The following is a 13,880-nucleotide window of genomic DNA, read 5'->3' as shown; positions in this document are numbered from 1 at the left end:
AGATACAGAATGAGACACATTTTTTCCTCTTTTTTTTTTCTTTTTGTGGGGCAATGAGGGTTAAGTGACTTGCCCAGGGTTACACAGCTAGTGTCAAGTGTCTGAGGTCAGATTTGAACTCAGGTCCTTCTGAATCCAGGGCTGGTGCTTTATCCACTGCGTCACCTAGCTTCCCAATGAGACACATTTTTAGACATGGCTGATGTGCAGGTTCTGCTTGGCTATATCTATTGGTTACAAGGGAGGGCCTCCATTTTGGGGGAAGAGAGTAAATTAGTGAGCAGTAATAAAGACACAAAAAGAAAGAAAAGAGCATCAATAGAACAGGGTTAAAATACACTGAACCAAACAAAAGAAATCTGGAAGGAGGCACAAACAGCAATTATGTTATTACCTGATTGATTTCATATACTTTCTTCTTTTTTTTTTTCTGCAGCAATGAGGGTTAAGTGACTTGCCCAGGGTTATGCAGCTAGTAAATATGCTCTTTAAAAAATGTGTATAACAGAAACTCCCAGTTTCATATACAACCTTCTTTGTTCTCCCTTGCTTAGTGAAATATTTGTTTGTTGGTGATTTTTAAAGTTCACAATAAAAATTAAAAAGTCAATAAATATTAGGGAAAGAAAAAAATGGAGTTAAAATAGATGAACCCTAGGATATGACATTTTATGTTAAACCGGGCTTTCCGGAAGAAGCAGGATCAACATTGGTCTTTAAACGCATGGGCTCACAGGATGTATGGAGGTAGGGCCAGGGTCAATTGAAAGTGTAGGGGGAGGTTTTAGCAAAGGACGTGATGGTGGGTTATGGCAGCATAAGAGTACAGAACATCTTTACTGAGCTTCCCCTGACAATGCACCCAGCCCTGTGTCAAGTGTTTAGGGGGAGAGGGATCAGAGACAGACCAGACCCAATGTAAGGAAAATCTTCCTAACAGTCTTGTCTGGAGGTGGATTGGACTTGTATGGGATGATAATGAGCTCCTCATCACTTAGAGGTCTTCAAATGGAGGCCGGATAGGCAGTTGTATGGGATGTAGAAGGAAGGGGCTCATGCTTTAAAGGTCTGTGATTCAACAGAGCTGGCCCTTTAAGGATGGGAGGCCTTGGGCTGCCCACCATCTCCAGGGAAGGGACAGCAGGCTAACCAGCCTCCCTCTGTTGACTTTCCCTCCACCAGCACAGTTGAAGGGCTCTATTCTTTACAAACTACTTACTCATCCTTGGCTCCTCAAACAGAAGCAGCGGTGGTGAGATTAACACCACGCAGGGCAGGAGGGATGAGTGGGAGTGACTGTGGCAGGCTAACCCTTTCCCTGACAGAGACCAACCCTGGTCCCTTCCATAATAATGTTCGGCAGCCATTCACATACACTGCCCCCACCCCCACCCCAGTCCCACTAAAGATCCAGCACAGAAGCTTTGACCATCCCACCTGCTCACCCTACTGGTGCCAGACTTAGGGTGCTCACCCCCATCAGCTCAGGCAACTGCAGCTTAGAGCTTGGTGGCTCAAGAGCTTCTCAGCCTCAGCCTCTCCAATAGCCGGGGTTACTAATGGGTGCCACCATATTGGGCACTTTCACACCACATTACTTTGTTTCCTCTTTCCCAGTCTTGTCTCCCCTTCAGTGTTCACTATTCTCTTCCCTGTATGTATTCGATTACTATATGTCGTCTCCTCCATTAGTATGTAAGCCCCTTCAGGTCAAGAGACTTTTCCCCCTTTTCTTTGCATCCCTAGCACTTATTCCAGTGACTGTTTAATGTTTAATAAATGTTTAATAAGTGCATGTTGATTGAATGTTCCCAGGTATCTCCCTTTATCCATCAACAAACATGTATTAAGTGCCTAGTATGAGTCTGGCACTGTACTAAGTGCTGGGGATATGAAAAGAGGCAAAAGATAATGGTCCCTGCCCTCAAGGAGATTACAGTCTAATAGGGGAGACAACATGCAAACTGAAGGATAAATAAGAAATATCTTAAAAGGGGGAGGCTTCCTGTAGAAGGTGTAGTTGGAACTTAAAGGAACTCAGAGAGGTCAGTAGTTGTAGTGGAGGAGAGAGAATATTCCAGGCATGGAGTTCAGCCAGAGAGAATTCCCAGAGCCAGTAGATGGAGAGTCTTGTTTGTGAAACAGCCAGGAGGCCAGTGTTACTAGATCAAAGAGTACCTGTTAGGAAGCAAGGTATAAGAAGACTGGGGGGTGGGGTTATTAGGTTATGAAGGGCTTTGAACACCACACAGATGATTTTGTATTTGATCCTGAAGGTGACTGGGAGCTGCTAGACTTTGTTTTCCCCTAAAGGGCCAAGGGATGCATTCAGGAAAAGAAAGAGTTCCAAAGTTAAGTGACAAAGTGGATAGAGTGCCAGGGCTGGAGTTAGGAAGACTTGTCATGAGTTCAAATATGGCCTCAGAAACTTACTAGTTGTGTGACCTTGGGCAAGTCACTTAGCCCTGTCTGCCTCAGTTTCTTCATCAAAGAAGGAAATGGTAAACCACTCCAGTATCTTTGCCAAGAAAACCCCAGACGGGGTCACGAAGAGTCAGACATGACTGAAATGACTGAACAACAACAACAAAGTTCCCAAAGATCACCAGGTCTAGTACAAAAGAGGGTTAAGAAAATCTTAATTTCCTAGAATAGATGTAGTTCTGAAAGGTTCCACATTCTAGGGCACTGCCCAAAGGGAATCTATTTCAGGATACTGAGTGGTCCAAGACCCCCTCATCCTACTAAAGAGTCCACATTTCTGGAAAAGCTCCAGGTCTCGGCTGCCCTTGGCTGGGAGCTGAGGCCTACCCAGACCCTTCCCTCCTCCATCCTCACTCTGATCTGAGCTAGTACTGTAGCGGAAGGAGCTGCTCTGTCAGCTTTGTGATGGATGTTTCTGATCTGAAGTGTCTAATTGCTCATAGATTGAGGCTACTGAGCCCAGAAATATAGGACCCTAATGTGTAATTCTATAATATTACTTAGCTCAGTGAAGTAGGTAATACTATTAGGGCTGGCAAGGATGGGCGGGGCCTTGTTTGGCAGCTAAGCAGATGCGCCACCCTTCACTGCCCATAATGACCCTGACTGGGTTGCTCTGAACCTTTGGCACGGCCAGAAAATTCACTCTGTTTCTAAGCATAGAACCACTGCTTGCTCTCCATGATTTGTGGCAAGGTTCAGAGACCACAGATAAATCCTGTACCTGTCTCTGCTGCATCTTCTCCTCCCTTCCCCACCAGGCTAGGGGCAGGAAGAGATCCCCAACAAACATCCCTTTGTATAGTACATCCTTTCATAAGCTTCTGCATTAGCTTTCTGTGTGACCTAGGTCTTGCCCTTTCTCCTTTCTAGTCTGTTATTACATCATTGATAAAATGAGGGGATTGGACTAGATCAATGGCATCTAATTCAATTAGGAACAAATCCCCCATAAGCCACACCTTAACTTAGAAAACCACAAATTAACATTATATTTTATGGTATTTTTATTTATTTTGTTAAACATTTCCCTGTTATATTTTCATCTGGTTTAGGCACTGGAGACCTCTGGACTAAATGACTTTTAAGGTCTCACAGATCAAGCATTGCATGTTTTAAGGTTCCTTCCTGCTCTAAAACTTAATATTTTTTTCTTGAATAGTTTCTTTTTTTAAAAAATTATTTATTTATTTTCCCGCTACATGTAAAGATAGTTCTCAACTTTTGTTTATACAAGCTTTCCAATTTCAGATTTTTCTCCCTCCCTCCCCTCCCTCCCCCCTCCCCTAGACAGCAGGTAATCTGATATAGGTTATATATATATATATATATATATATATATATATATATATATATATACACACACATAATAACATTAATCCTATTTCTGCATTAGTCATGTTATAAGAGAAAAATCAGAGCAATGATGAAAAACCTCAAAATAGAAAAAACAACAGCACCAAAAACAAAAGAAATAGTATGGTTCATTCAGCATCTATACTCCACAGTTCTTTTTTTTTTTTTCTTGGATTCGGAGATCCTCTTCTATCATGAGTTCCCTGGAACTCTTCTGTACCATTGCATTGGTGAGAAGAATATAGTCCATCACAGTAGATCAACACTCAATGTTGATGATACTGTGTACAATGTTCTGGTTCTGCTCATCTCACTCATCATCAGCCCACGCAAGACCCTCCAGGTTTCTCTGAACTCCTCCTGCTCATCATTTCTTACAGCACAATAGTATTCCATTGTATTCATATACCACAACTTGTCCATCCATTCCCCAATTGATGGGCATCCCCTCAACTTCCAATTCCTTGCCACCACATAAAGAGCAGCTATAAATATTTTTGTACATGTGGGTCCCTTTCCCCTAAAACTTAATATTTTAAGGTCCCTCCCAGCTCTAGTATGTTCTGAAGTCTGTTCCTGAGCTTTTTAACCCTTATGTTCTTTCTTTCTTTCTTTCTTTCTTGCAGGGCAACAAGGGTTAAGTGACTTGCCTGGGGTCACACAGCTAGTAATTGTTAAGTGTCTGAGGCCGGATTTGAACTCAGGTCCTCTTGAATTCAGGGCTGGTGTTCTATACACTGCACCACTTAGCTGCCCCTTACCCTTATGTTCTAAGGGCCCTCTCAACTCTGCCCAGACATTCTAAGCTCTAAGGTTCCCTGCCAGTTCTGACATTGTATATTCTAAGGCCCCTCCCAGCCCCAATACTATGTTCTAAGGGCCCTTCTGACTCTGACATTCTGTGATTAATGATAAAGGGGTCTTCATAACAACAACTCACATTTCTAAAATGCTTTCAGATTTACAAAGCAATTTCCTGAGAACAAGTGTTAGGAGGCAGTAAGTAATGCAAGTCTTATTGTTCCACTTCTACAGATAAAGAATCGTGTCTTTAATCGTGATCTGTCCAAGGTCACCAAACTGGTAAATGTCAGGGCCAGCTTCAAGCAAATGGCTCCTGGTTCCAGTCCTGGACCCCTTATCCAACTCACCAGAGTGCCTCTCTAAAATTGAAGAGATGGACAGGCCCTCGGACCATCTTGTTCAATGCCTTCAATTTATATATGGGGAAAAGGAGACCCACAGAAAGGGGAAAGAACTTGTCTAAAGCCACACAATGAGTAAGTATGAGAATCAGGACTTAATCCAGACCTTTTTGATTCCTAGAAATGCTCATTTTCAAAAAGATTTTACCACAGGGCACCTTTCAGTATCCTGGCTTCCCAGATATCTTTGAAACAGGACTTGATTTATAGAAATCCAATTTGCACTTTTCTGGGACCAGGCCAATTTGGCTTAAATATGATAATGTATGTAAAGTGCCACATACATGCCTGCTATAATTATTATAATTTCTCTTTCCACCTGGTATTTGTGAAAGACTTGTAGGTCTGAAGTTACTAGGTGGGTTTCCCACAGATAGTCTATCTGGTCCAGGAGAGTCACTGGCCTGGCTTTCTCACTTTGTGTCCTGTATCATTTACATCCTATACAGTTTGTATCACTCTCCTGGGCAGCTGGGGATAGCACAGGGGATAGAGGGATGGATTTAGTTTTTGTTTTGTTTTGTTTGTTTGTTTGTTTGTTTTTGCAGGGCAATGAGGGTTAAGTGACTTGCCCAGGGTCACACAGCTAGTTAAGTGTCAAGTGTCTGAGGCTGGATTTGAACTCAGGTCCTCCTGAATCCAAGGCCAGTGCTTTATCCACTGCACCACCTAGTTGCCCCTCGGGGATGGATTTAGAGCCAAGAGGACTTGTTTGTTCACTTGCTTGCTTTGCGACCTTGGGCAAATCACTGAACCCGTCTCAGCCTCAACTTCTTGTAAAATCAATAAAAGGACATGTGTAAAGTGCTTTGAAACCCTTAAAACACTGCATAAATTCTATTATTATTATTATTATTATTGTTACCATTAGGAGCACGTGGTCTTGCATATTGCAGACACTAGATATATGGTTTGGGGGGGGCTTTTTTTGTTTTTGCGAGGCAGTTGGGGTTAAGTGACTTGCCCAGGGTCATATAACTAGTAAGTATCAAGTGTCTAAGGCAGGATTTGAACTCAGGTCCTCCTGACTTCAGGGCCAGTATGCTATCTATTGTGCCACTTAGCTGCCCCTAGATAAATGTTTTTTTGAAATTGTGCTCTTGAATCTCTTTACCCTAGAGACAAACTGGGCAAGGGATCCAGGAGATTGGGGGTGCGGGTGGGGGTGGGCAGGGATCAGAGCCTGGAAATAGAATTAAGGAACTTTCAAAGCAATAAATGGAGGAAGCCCTGGTACCCAAAGGCAAAATCTCCTGAACATTCTTCAAAGCATAGTTCAGGTCCCTCCTCTTTCTTGAATCACTATAAATTTATTCTATATAATCACAACTGAGCCCTCATTATAGTGAGATGATTCTTTCACACCTCCCTAAACAATTCACCATTGCACTTACATCTGTTCTTCCAAACCTTTTCAACCTGCCTCAAATATCTCTTTCAGCCAAACAATTTCACTGAGAAAAAAACTGAGGGTCTTCACGGAGAGCTCCCTCTTCTCCCCTCCTCCTCGTCTCCTATCCCATAGATGCCTTCCCTCACTAACTCTTTCACCCCCTTCTCACATGAAGAGGTGACCCTTCTCCTCAGCAAGGCAAATTCCCCTCTCTGCATGCACAAGGGATCCCATTCCATCCTATCTTTCCTAGCAAATTGCTACTCTATCATCCCCACTCTCTCACTAATCTTCAATCTCTCCCTGTCTCCTGTCTGCTCCCTTGATTCCTACAAACACACTCATGCCTCCTCCATCCTTGAAAAATAAGCAAAAAGAAAAAGAACAGAAAAACCAGCCCTGCTTTGATCGGGCCATGCTCATTAGCTCACATTTCATGTATTTCCTCCCTTTTGAGGTGAAACTCTTGGAAAAAGGCCACCTCATCAGTGCCTACACTTCCTCTCCCCTCATGCTCTTCATCCTTTATAATCTGACTTCCAACCTGATCATTCAAATGAAACTGCAAATATTTCCAAAGCCACTGATGATCAGCAGTTTTCATCACCTTCTTTTTCTGGATACTATCTCCTCACTAGGTTTTCATTGACATTATTCTCTCCTGATTCTTCTAACTATCTGACTCTTCCTTCTCAAGCTCCTTTGCTGACTCTTTGCCTAGGTGATATATACCAATGGTAGATGTCCCCCAAAGCTTTGGTGTGGAACTTCTTCTCTTCTCCCTCTTTGCTCCCTCTTTTGGTGATCTCCTATGAATTTGGTCATTATTACTGTATTATAGAAGCTGATTTTCAGCTCTATTTATCCAACCCTAATCTCTCTCCTGACTTCCAGTCTCACATCACCAAATGTCTATAAGACATCTCTAACTGGATGTCTCATAGATATCTTAAACTCAACACATCCAAAACTGATCTCATTATCTTTCCCCCCAAAATCTCCCCTCTTTCTAACTTCCCTATTACTGTTGAGGGCACCACCATCCAATCAGCCAGACTCACATCCTAAGTGTCATCCATATCATTCCCTCTCACTCCACATATCCAATAAGGTACCAAATACTATTGTCTCTACCTTCACAGTATCTCTTGTATGTCTCCTTCTCTCCTCTGACATTGCCACAACCCTGGCGCAGACCCTTATCACCTCATGCTGGTTGGTCTCCCTCCCTCAAGTCTCTCCCTATTCCAGTCCATTCTCCATTTGTTTGACAAAATTATCTTCCTAAAACCCCAATCTAACCACGTCACTTCCTTACTCAATAAAGTCCAGATCAAATATAAAATCTGGGGCAGCTAGGTGGCACAGTGGATAGAGCACCAGCCCTGGAGTCAGGAGGACCTGAGTTCAAATCCGACCTCAGACACTTAACACTTACTAGCTGTGTGACCCTGGGCAAGTCACTTAACCCCAATTGCCTCACTTTAAAAAAAAGAGTTAAAAAATATAAAATCTTTAAGCATTTAAGTCCTTCCCAATCTGACCCTTTCTACCCTTTCTAGTTTCCTTACCCTTTACCCTGGAGTACTCTGGAGTACCCTCTACTCTACAACCCAGCAAAAACCATCTTATTCTTCAAAAGTGACCCTCCATCTCCCAACTCCGTGCCTTTGTATTTGCTGTCCCCATTCCTGGAATGCCCTCTCTCCTCGAATCTACCTCTTGACTACTTTCAAAACTCATGTCCCATGTATTTTGGGATATTCTTCCCACCCCACCCTACACACACTGCTAGGGACTTCCCTGTGAGATTATCTCCAATTTACACACACACACACACACACACACACACACACACACACACACACCAGCACTCTCTACATTCATTTACAAAACCCACTCATGACTACGATTGTCACACAAACTCTGTGATTCTAGCCTCACACATGTATACATATCCCACCATCACCTGTGCCCATGCACCAGGATTTCTGTCCCTGTCCCTACACGTTTATAAATTTGCTTGCTGAATGGACCTGGAGTCAGGGTGATCTGAGTTCAAATCCTACCTCAGACACTAGCTATATAACCAAGTCATTGAACCTCTCTGAGGTTTGGCTTCCTTGTGTGTAAAAAAGGAGGGGTTGGATTCTATGGCCTTCAAGATCCCAGGCAGCCCTATGATCTTATGGGCTCTTGCTCACACTCCACTGGAGACACTGCTTCCACCTCCCTAGACTAACTCCCCCTTGGAGATAGTCCCCCAGACACATACATATGTGTCCACTGTACTCCATTCCTCTCAGCCCAGGGATCAGAGGTGGTCTAACAAGTTTATTCCAGGGCAGCTAGGTGGCACAGTGGATAGAGCACTGGCCCTGGAGCCAGGAGGACCTGAGTTCAAATCTGGCCTCAGACACTTAACACTTACTAGCTGTGTGACCCTAGGCAAGTCACTTAACCCCAATTGCCTCACCCCCCAAAAAAAGTTTATTCCATGTATAACAGGGTTGGATCATGCCCTAAATAGCCCTACTAATTGGCGACTGGGTTTTTTTGTTTGTTTGTTTGTTTTGTGGGGCAGTGGGGGTTAAGTGACTTGCCCAAGGTCACACAGCTAGTAAGTGTCAAGTGTCTGAGGCCAGATTTGAACTTAGGAATTCCTGAATCCAGGGCTGGTGCTTTATCCACTACGCCACCTAGCCGCCTCCGGTGACTGGGTTTTGCTTCCAAGATACCTAGTGATTTAGAGTCAGGATCCCCTCGCCAACTCTATCTCAGAGCCAACTTTTCTCCTCTTCACCTATTTAAAGGTTAGTCCATCAGTCAATGAGGATTTATTAAATACTTACTATGTGCCAGACACTGTGCTATGCACTAGGGATTACACTCCAGCTAAGGCAAAAACAAGGTTCCTTCTCTCAACTAATCACTTTCTTTTTTTTTTTTTCAGTGAGGCAATTGGAGTTAAGTGACTTGCCCAGGGTCACACAGCTAGTAAGTGCCAACTGTCTGAGGCCGGATTTGAACTCAGGTCCTCCTGACTCCAGGGCCAGTGCTCTATCCACTGAGCCACCTAGCTGCCCCAGTAATGACTTTCTAATGGGAAGACAACACACAAGCAACTAGGTCCATATCATCAAGGTAAAGGAAGGTAATCTTAGAAGGAAGGGACTAGCTGCAGAGGAGACTGGGGAGGGCCTTCTACAGAAGATGGGATTTGATCTGAGGCTTGAAGGAAACCAGGAAAGTTAGGAGGCAGAAGTGAGGAAGGAAAGTCTTACAGTCATAGGGTATAGCCCATGCAAGACATGAGATCAGGAGATGGAGTGTTGTATGTGGAGAACCAGAAGCAGGCTGGTATAGTTGGATGGTCGCCTACATAAAGGGGAGAAAAGTAGAAGATTAGAAAAGAAGGAGGGGGCCAGGTTGGGAGGGGCTTAAAAAGCCAAACAGAGGATTTTCTATTTGCTCCCTAGAGGTAATAAGGAGTTTAATGAATAGGGGTGGGAGGAGGTGACATGGTCAATCAGACTTGTGCTTTGGGAAAATCACTTTGGCATCTGAGTAGAGGAGGATGGGTTGGAGAGAGGACAGATGAATCAAGAAGACCAACCATATAGGCTGCTTCAATATCCAGGCTAGATGGTGAAAGTCTGCACCAGGGTTGGGGCTGTGTGAGTAGAGAAAAGGGTGACATCAATGACACTTATAGATATTCCCAAGATTCATTGATTTTTATCATTTGTATAGTGGAAAGACCCCTCCCAGATGTGAAGTCACTAGACTCCAGTATAATCCCACCTCCTGTGCTTATTGTACTACTACATGAAGCAAATACCATAATTTCTATAAGTTCCATTCTTTTTACTCTGGAAAATGGGCATAATAACCCATGGACTTCCTCCCTCACAGGCTCATTATGGAGAAAGAGCCCTTTGTAAACTCTAAAGCACTGTAGAAATGTCAGCTATTTTTATTCTGTTATTCTGAGAGTCGTTGATTCGTTGATTTTATAATCTTAATTGTAATGTTCTAGGATTTTAAGATGGTGTAACAATTGAACACAGCTGCTTAAAGGCAGCAACTTTCTCTCTCTCTCTTTTTTTTTTTTGTCTGCTTCCTCAGAACCTAGCACAGTGGCTGACATATAATGGGCACTTAATAAATTCGTCTTGAGTAAATTAATGAATTGATTGTAATTTCTTAGATTTTTAAAGTCTCCATAATAATTAAAAATAAGCTCCTTGAGGGCAGGGGTTGTTTTGCTTCTGTCTCTGTATTCCCAGCACCTAGGACAGTGCGCTTAATAAAAACTTGTTGGATGAATTCATCCTCTCATCAGTGGGTGGATGAATGAATGGATGGATGGATGGATGGATGGATGGATGGATGGATGGATGGATGGATGGATGGATGGATGGATGGTAGATTCAGACTCCAAGGGTCTATATAATCATCACCACCACCACCATCATCTCACTCCATTATAGTACTTAACAATTACTAAAGATTCTAGGATTCGAATATTCCGGAATTCTAAAGTTTGTGATTCATTGAACCTGAATGAGGGTCCGGGTTACCAGGACTGCATTGTTTCTGCTTTTGATACATTGAATCGCTCTGTGATTGGTCGACTTTCCCCGCCCCTGCTGGGGCAGGGGGCCGGGGCCTTGGGGCAGAGGACAGAGGGGGAGCTAGAGCCCCCGGCCTCAGTGGCGGCCGCCCCAGCTTTTTGTGAACTGATGATCTGTGGCTAGGTAATTGTCCAGCTGACTCCGCCAACTGGAGTCTCCGGAGATGGATGAGGCGGCGGTCGCACACGCGTATAAGGCCGAGGAGGGGGAAGGGGAGGGGGGAGAGAGGAGGGGGAGAAGGGGGCGGCGGAAAGGGAGCTGGCGGACCTGGGCTGGGGCTGTGTGAGCTGCGCTCTTCCTCTCAGAGAAAAAGAACGTTAACCAACATTATCGTCTCATTACTCCTGGGTGGACAAGTGAAAGCAGCTTGTGCTTTGAGATCTCCATTCGATTTTCTTCTCTGTCTCCCGTTGTCATTCTCCTGTCTTCTTTCTTAGCCTCCCTTCTCTCCCCCTTCCTCTCCCCTCCCTTCCTTCTTCCCCACTTTTTTCTCTCCTATCCTCCCGCCTGCCTCTGCCCTCAGTCATTTTCTCTCTTAGCCTCTCCCCTCCCCTCCCCCAACTCCCCCTTCCTCTTCCTTTCCTGTCTCTCCATCATCCCCGCTCTTGCTCATTCTTGCTGTTTTGCTCTTTCTCTCTCTTGCTTCATCTCTGTCCTCCTTCCTTCTCTTATTTTTGCCTCTTTCCCCCTTCTTTCACTCCCTATCTCTCTCCTTCCCTCTCTTTTCCTATCATTCTGCCCTTCTCTCTGCTTTTTTCTTTATTCTCTCCTTGTCTGGCCTTCTGTGGGGTGTGTGTGTGTGTGTGTGTGTGTGTGCGTGCGTGCGTGTGTGTCTTTGCCTCTCTAGCTATTTCTTTGATTCCCTGCCTTTTCCTCTCTCAGTCTTTCTTTCCCTTTCCTCCTCCAGCTCCATTACTCTTCCTGTATCCCCTATAAGGAGACAGTTGAGGGGTCAGGACGTAGGCTGTACTTGAGGTGGGAAGGGAAGAGGCCAAGATTGGGGCTGAGAGGCAGGATCATAGGACAATCAAAAGAGGACTAGATTTAGACTTAGCAGACCTGGGTTCAAATCATAGCTCACTACTTAGCTGTATGGCACACTAAGTCTCCTCTCTGGGTAGAGGGAAATGGACCTGCTGGTTTCTAAGGTCTTCTAGGATTTCAGTCCCAAATCCTTTGATGGGTAGACAGGCTCCATGTTTAGGTAGGCTAGCCTTGGCTTCTTGGTGCTCAGAGAGGAATGGGATTAATGATCCCAAACCTTTTTCACTGATCTTCCTCCTTTTCCCAGGAGTTACCACAAACTTGTGAATGCTATTGGCAACTATGTCAACTCAACCACCACTCTCATGCAGGCCCTCATGGTCTCATACTTGAGCCACTGAGATAGCCTGCTGTTGGGTCTGCCTCTGTTGTCTCTCTCCACTCCAATCCATCCTCTATTCAGACCCTAAAGTATTTTTTCTTGTCTATCCTCTCCTGACTTTAGATTTTCTTAAATAACATCAACACCCCCTCAATACATTCCAGTACCTCCCTATTATCTTCAAGATCAAATATAAAATACACTATTTGGCATTCAAAGCCCTTCATAACCTAGGCCCCTCCTGCCTTTCCAGCCTTCTTACACCTTACTCCCAGACAAATACTCTTTAATCCAGTGACCTCCTGGCTGTTCCATGAACAAGTCACTTAATCTCTCTATTCCACACATGTTCCTCTGGCTGTCCCTCATGCCTAGAACACTCTCCCTCAACCACTCTGCCTATGGACCTTCCTAGCTTCCTTTAAGTCCCAATTAAAATCCCTTCTTTTACTGGAAGCCTTTCCCAATCCCTTTTCATTCTACTGTCTTCCCTCTGTTAATTACATCCTAATATAGATTGCATGCTTATTAGCATGTATAGAGTATATTAGAGTATTGTGAAGCTTAAAAATCTAACTGTGATGTCTAAAAATCTAATGAGCGGTCACCTTACATTAGAAAGGTATAGCACCAATCTTTGGGCATTAAGTATATATTAAATCCATAGGGTTTTTTTGTTTGTTTGTTTTTGTTTTTGTTTTTTTAATTGAGGCAATTGGGGTTAAGTGACTTGCCCAGGGTCACACAGCTAGTAAGTGTTAAGTGTCTGAGGCCAGATTTGAACTGAGGTACTCCTGACTCCAGGGCTGGTGCTCTATCCACTGCGCCACCTAGCTGCCCCAAGTATTTATTAAAATATATTAGGGGGCAGCTAGGTGGCGCAGTAGATGGCGCATTGGCCTTGGATTCAGGAGGACCTGAGTTCAAATCCGACCTCAGACACTTGACACTTGCTAGCTGTGTGACCCTGGGCAAGTCACTTAACCCCAATTGCCTCACCAAAAAAAAAAGAAAAGAAAAGAAAGAAAGCATATTAGGGGTTAGTAGAGAGAACACACGTGGAGAAAGAAAGAAAAGACCCTCACTCCCTGCACCTGGAGCTGCTTCTATTGAAACCTCCAACAGAAAGGGTGATCCCCGTTCTCTGGAGCAGAAGCTCCCTATGGGGTCCTCCTAGGCACAGTCCCTACACACACAGCACCAAGCTAATTGGCTGGTCCATTGATTGACATGACTTACAGGCATTTCTATGAAGAGATGTAACTGTTCGGATGCTAGTCACATGCTTTTTCCTCAGGGTGGAGCTGCCCTGGTTCTCACAATGTCTTTCTCAGCAGGGTGGTGGTGGTGGTGGTCTGATTCTCACACTCCCCCTGTGCTTCATGAAGAAATATCATTTCCTTACATGAAGCAATAACATTACAGATACTTATGACTAA

This window comes from Dromiciops gliroides, chromosome 1, assembly GCF_019393635.1.
Source record: "Dromiciops gliroides isolate mDroGli1 chromosome 1, mDroGli1.pri, whole genome shotgun sequence".
Taxonomy (NCBI): Eukaryota; Metazoa; Chordata; class Mammalia; order Microbiotheria; family Microbiotheriidae; genus Dromiciops; species Dromiciops gliroides.
Note: the sequence above shows the minus strand (reverse complement) of the source record.